General features: G+C 40.8%; 2 long non-coding RNA genes across 2 annotated transcripts; one reads left to right on the top strand and one right to left on the bottom strand.

The window, feature by feature from the left end:
• Positions 1–146: 146 nt before the first annotated feature.
• On the bottom strand, positions 147–1,194 carry LOC113014796 (uncharacterized). The gene is made up of 2 exons (XR_003271017.1): positions 677–1,194; positions 147–188 (listed from the first exon to the last, which is right to left on the bottom strand). It is a non-coding gene; the product is annotated as an uncharacterized LOC113014796 (long non-coding RNA).
• Positions 1,195–2,022: 828 nt separating this feature from the next.
• Positions 2,023–5,242, top strand: LOC113014615 (uncharacterized). Its single transcript, XR_003270983.1, has 4 exons — positions 2,023–2,309; positions 2,596–2,675; positions 3,114–3,221; positions 5,213–5,242. It is a non-coding gene; the product is annotated as an uncharacterized LOC113014615 (long non-coding RNA).
• The last annotated feature ends 1,332 nt before the right edge of the window (positions 5,243–6,574 follow it).

The following is a 6,574-nucleotide window of genomic DNA, read 5'->3' as shown; positions in this document are numbered from 1 at the left end:
CTTCATAATGTGTATTTTTACCTGCTGCTTAGTCAAACTCTCTAAGTTTGTGCAGCTTCCCCGCTTGAAAGGGATTGATGCATCTACCACAGGTGTTTAACTGGGTTTCACTCAATGACCAGGCAGATCTTTTGTTTTTCCTTTTCTTTAATCTTCTTTTCGGCCACAGTCAGCCATAGGTGAAAACCCTTTAAATACAAACCAAAAAACCCAAATACAAATTATGTTTGTTATCACACATCTGCAAATATTGTAAACAATCCCAAACACATTTTCTTTTTTTTCCTTTTTTTTTAAAACACATCAATGCAGTGCATAAGCTTTGTAGTACAATATTTGCTTGAGTATTTTTAAATGCTCAAATTACGTAATTCACTAACAATTGTACATACACCTTGAGAAATACTGCTTTCTATTAAAGTGCTAAATTAAATAATCAATCTGCATTAGAACTTGAGCAGTAACAATAGTATTTATAACCAGCTTCTCTTAACCATATGCAAGCATTAACAGTCTTCCATATGCAGACCAACAATAAACAATGTTTACGAGCGTGCCGCTCGTAAACAGGCGACCAACTCACGACACAGTGCTAATGCTACATGCTAGCGGCAGCCGCGATTCTTTAGCAACTCACTTCAAAGTCTTTTACCATAGTCAGCAACCATTCCCTTACCGGCTGCCTCCCTGGCTTTGTAGATACTTCAGTTCCACACAATATTCATGTTGGCGACAACTTATTGAAGGAATTATACTGGGCTTTTCCCGAAAGTGGCACCTTCCTATTGCTTCCCAGTTCGCCTTTCTTTTTCTTCCCGACAGAAACCCAGACACAAGATTAGTTCCGCCCTCCAGTCTGTCACGTTTACGTTTTCCCTCAGGGCTTCACCTCCTACTCGGTTTGACTTGACAGTCATAGAACAGAAGCGCAGGAGGACAATGCACCACACTCGGCGGGGAAAAAAAAAGACAAAGACTGTCGTTGCGCCTGGTTCTCGCCCCTCCCCGTGTAAAATATATATCTAAATATATATTCAAATAAGAAAAGAAAAAAACACACACAACCTATTTTTTCCAGAATAATTCAGCTAATGTGCTATTTCGACCAAGCTAACACCGATTTTAAGCCCTCCCACACACACACAAACTATACATGCTCTTAAGAATTAATAAACGAATATGTTAGGGTAGGAGAGTCCTTTGCATTACCTTATGATGTCCCGTTTGCAGTTTCCACACAGAGGTCCAACAATAACAGGTGCAAAATCTTTTGTCCTCTCGAGAATATCGTAAGAGTGAAGAGTTAACGAAGTTGGCCTTTCCTCTCCTGTCAATCACTGGATCACAGGTCATGTCAGTCAGGATATGGAGTGGTGGTTGGTAGAGGTAGGTGGGTAGGCGGGGCCAGCATGCATTCAGTGTGTGTTTCACTACGTTGGGTTGACTAGTTCCCAGAAGAGTTCTGTACATGTTGCACGTTCAGTAAATGAGCAATTCAGTTACTGCTCGACTGAGAAGCCTCCGCCAAATTATTACAATATTCTCCACTGACTGAAGTTCGCCTTTGGCAACGCAGTGGCAAGCATTTGCAGCAGCTGTGCATGTGCATACAACTGCATGCAGCAGATTAGATGATCAGAATTCCTTACACACAGGCAAGTCCCGTAAAAAGTCAAAACCATAATACTTTCACTGGTATCATACTGACAAATGTCATAGGTTGGAGGAAAATCTGGAAATTGTTGGCAGTGAAAGAGTTAAAATGTAATGCACTATTGCAACCAACCACTGAAAGAGTACAAAATACACAAACAGTATGATCATTCAAATCACATTGTGCTGCCACTGCTGGGGTGCGGTAGCTCCACCACCCCACTAGGGGGAGGAAGCGGGTTTGTGTATTCAAGTTTCTCTAGTAAAGGAAAAGTTCATGGAGTCTGGCCAAGTTGATACCAGCACACAAAATATTAGCTCTGAAGTTGGCTGTACTGGAGCATGAGAAATATATGCTTGTGTAACGATGTAAAAGAATGAATATGGTTTTGTTGTTGTTAAATTCCTGTTAAACTTGGGATCGCAACCATGGGTTTATTTTGGAACTTTTATTTTGAAAACCCGCAGCGGAAGTCTGCTACTGGTAAACGGGCTACCCCCCTGTCTATCGTTAGGAGCAATGAAGCTTTCGCTGTGGTAAGTCCTCTCCGTCCGCTCTCACAGAGCATGAGTTTAAAACATATTTTTTTAAATCCTCATCCAGAGAGTTTTATTCGCACAGCGCTGGAAAGAGAAGCTGGCCAGGGGTTACACTTGTAAGTACGATTATATTCTGTGTTCATGTTAAGCATGTGATGTAAAATGGGTTGTTGACTCTCATATTTGAAGCCGGCATGTTAGCTGCATTGCCGATGCTAATTCATTGTGTGTTAGCATCAAGCTAGCGGGATTTGGAGTTAACATGTTTTCATTTATTTGTCTTGGTTATACCAGCTATAGTTCAAGTTGCTAAGTCTTCAGTCTGTATTTTGTAATGTGAGAAATATATTATGTTCCAGATGTATGTTTTAATATGTTTTTCTTATGTCTCTCCTTTTGAAGAACTGTTTATCTATCTGCCAAACTGGAACGTACAGGGAGGGCCGAACACACATAATACAGTAGCTGCTAATGTGTTAACGGTAGGTATAACTACTATCGCAATTTTGTTTTAAAAAATACAGTAAGTAAATGTAAATAACCTTAATATACCCATAATGCAAAGCAATAATTAACTGTAGAAATGTTTTCAGGTAAGTTACTGGGCATTTTGTGGTATTTTACTGTGGAAAAAATACAGCAAAGGTTAACAGTGCACATTGTGAAAAAATTTCGTACTGTAGTTCTTTAAATCGGTTACAAACATAGATTTTAGATGGAAGGAGCAGGATTTTTGTCCCATGCTTGTATATCTATTTCACATTTAAGCAGCGTCCCCCAAGATTTTCTCAATTATGGCAGTTTATCCACAATTAGGGCATAAATTTATTACAACTGGAGAGACATGCTGACTGCATTACAGATTTACAATGTGGGAAATATAACATAACATAACATAACTCTCACCTCTGTATTGAAAGAAATGAAGCTCAACAGACCTGGCCTTGGAACTAGATGAAGCTGTCTGTCACGGCGGGGTGCACACCCGATGTGGAAACAGGACCCAAAGCAGATGATGACGAGGAGTAGTAAGTTTAAACAGAAAAGTGATCCTTTATTGAGATGACGGCAGGGAAAACCAAGAAACCAAAGCAAACTGTCAAAAACACTACGAAACAAAACACTAAGAGGTACTAAGACCTATAACTATAACTGTGGAAAACAGGCAAAGACGAAAACTAAGGCTAAGGTCAAAATAATAGAACCAGGCTAGATAGGGCAGAATGAACAGACGACCCAACAATGGCATGCAGAAAACAAAGGGCTTGAATATATAGATGACTTAATGAGGTTAAAATTGAACATATGTTATTCTGACAATGTGTTCTTCGTTCATATTCTGTCCTGTTATCCCTAATCACCCTAATGACAGGACATAAACATAATGTCCTGTCATTAGGGTGATTATATTTGGAGAGCATTTTCTCATTATCATTATAACAGCTGGGATCATTACGCCAAAATAAACAAATTACACATCCCACCGCAGTCAATTATGGGATGCATAATGTAGTCTGGCTGTGTATATGTATGTATGTATGTATCTAGTATAGATAAGAGGGCACTGTTGCCCAAAGGTAATGACTCATAATCAGAATCAGAATCAGAATGGTATTGCCAGATGTTGAGGTTTACAACATTAGGAAATTGCTGCGGTGCTTCAGTGCAGACAATAAGAATTAAAGTGCTATGTAGAAAGAAAGATATGTGCATGAGATATACATGAGAATAAGAATTATGAGTGCTACGTAGAAAGATATATACATGAGTGCAGGTGGTGATCAGTGCCAAACATGAAATGATGAAGTGACACAGCGTAGGGTCATGTGTTAGTGGCGGGGACAATCATGTGGTAATTGTTCATGTGTCCAACAGCAGAGGGGAAGAAACTGTTCTTATGGCGAGAGGTTCTGGTGCGAATGGACCGGAGCCTCCTGCCTGAGGGGAGCAGGTCAAACAGACTGTGTCCAGGGTGAGAAGGGTCAGCTGAGATCCGGGCTGCACGCCGCAGTGTCCTGGAGGTGTACAGGTCCTGCAGAGATGGGAGTCTGCAGCCAATCACCTTCTCAGCAGAGCGCACAACACGCTGCAGTCTCTGTTTGTCCCTGATAGTGGCTCCATATTATATACATTACAACACTGAGTCCTTCCAGTGACGTGCATTTGATGTCATTATGCTTGGTGTTGATAGAAATACTGAAATCTCTCTAAGTGAAATATTATTGTGTCCCGGGTTATTATGCTTGAATAATTGCTCTGCGTCAGAACAACCAGCTGCTGCGAATGCAGCAGTAAAGAAAATGTGTTTTTCCTTCAGTCCGATGGAGGATAAATCTTAGAAAGAGTAAAAAGCAGTTGAACGATAATTTGAAGAAAGAAAATCCAGATTCTACCAGTTTCAGGCTTTAATTTGCTCAGGGGCAGTTGACAGCAGATCGACAGGGCCTGGCTTCAGACACGGTCAGCGTGAAGCAGAGGCTCGTGTTGGAGGGGCGGGCTGAGTCCGTTTGAAGTGTGTCTGTGTAAAAATAGCCGCTGCAGCCGTTTTGCGCGCCCTGGCCAGGCATACCAACCTTGGAACCAGGTGTACCTCCAGCCAGCTCGCAGGAGGGATCATGGGAAACAGTTTAGTTGCACATGGCACATCCAGGGCACAGCTACCTGCTGCACGTGCTTATCATCTCACCCACAGATGTGGGTGTGATGTGAACAGATGTTCACTGTGATATGTAAGACAGACATACAGTATCATAATATCGCAGCCTGTTTGCATTAAAACTCTCCTCTCACTGTCATTGGTTTAGCTTGAGGTTTTCAAACTGATAAGAAATAAATATACTGCTGTGATATAAGACAGACATACAGTGAGTGAGTCAGCCAAATACATAAAATTAAACATGGCTGATGTTATTCCAGGTACACACGTACCACAGACTTTTTAGGCATGTGTGAAAAGAGGTGTGCTCACTTCAGTCAATCAATCATACTATGTGTATTCTTCCCTTCGCTTCCCTCCAAGACATCTACAGGAAGCGGTGCCTGAGGAAAGCGGGGAGGATCATCAAGGACTCCAGTTACCCCAGCCATAAACTGTTCAGACTGCTTCCATCAGGAAGGAGGTTCTGCAGCATCCGGTCCCGTACCAGCAGACTGAGAGACAGCTTCTTCCATCAGGCCATCAGACTGCTGAACACGTCATAGACACCTCAGCTTCACTACTGGAACTTCAACATTATGCACTCCACACTGTATATAAATGCCACTTGTTTTGCACATATTCAACTCTGTATATTCTATATATTTTATTATTATTATTATTATTTTTTATTATTTTTATTTATCTATTTTTTACTATTTAATTTGTAAAAATGTGTATACACACACACACAGGAAAATATTTAGTATACACATCCAGAAATGCATACACTATTATATATTGTACATACAGTGGGGCAAAAAAGTATTTAGTCAGCCACCGATTGTGCCCCCACTTAAAATGATGACAGAGGTCAGTAATTTGCACCAGAGGTACACTTCAACTGTGAGAGACAGAATGTGAAAAAAAAATCCATGAATCCACATGGTAGGCTTTGTAAAGAATTTATTCGTAAATCTGGGTGGAAAATAAGTATTTGGTCAATACCAAAAATACAACTCAATACTTTGTAACATAACCTTTGTTGGCAATAACAGAGGTCAAACGTTTACTATAGGTCTTTACCAGGTTTGCACACACAGTAGCTGGTATTTTGGCCCATTCCTCCATGCAGATCTTCTCGCGAGCAAGCTCTTTGGTCTTGGCCATGGCGGAGTTTGGAGTCTGACTGTTTGAGGCTGTGGACAGGTGTCTTTTATACAGATGATGAGTTCAAACAGGTGCCATTCATACAGGTAACGAGTGGGGGACAGAAAAGCGTCTTACAGAAGACGTTACAGGTCTGTGAGAGCCAGAGATTTTCCTTGTTTGAGGTGACCAAATACTTATTTTCCACCCTAATTTACGAATAAATTCTTTACAAATCCTACCATGTGGATTCATGGATTTTTTTTTTCACATTCTGTCTCTCACAGTTGAAGTGTACCTCTGGTGCAAATTACTGACCTCTGTCATCATTTTAAGTGGGGGAACTTGCACAATCGGTGGCTGACTAAATACTTTTTTGCCCCACTGTATATTTATTAGTTTCAGGTTGGCCATTCTTGTATTTTGCTCGTTTGTGTTGTTGTGTTTGCACATCTCTGTTGCTTGTGGGGCTCGCACACAAGAATTTCACTCGCATGTGCTGTGCCAGTGTGCCTGCACATGTGATGTGACAATAAAAGTGATTTGATTTGATTTGATTTGATTATTCTTTGACAGACAACAGAGCACCAATCAGGC

Source organism: Astatotilapia calliptera, chromosome 22 (genome assembly GCF_900246225.1).
Source record: "Astatotilapia calliptera chromosome 22, fAstCal1.2, whole genome shotgun sequence".
Classification (NCBI taxonomy): Eukaryota; Metazoa; Chordata; class Actinopteri; order Cichliformes; family Cichlidae; genus Astatotilapia; species Astatotilapia calliptera.
The sequence above is the reverse complement of the archived record's forward strand: the minus strand, read 5'-3'. Positions and strand labels throughout refer to the sequence as shown.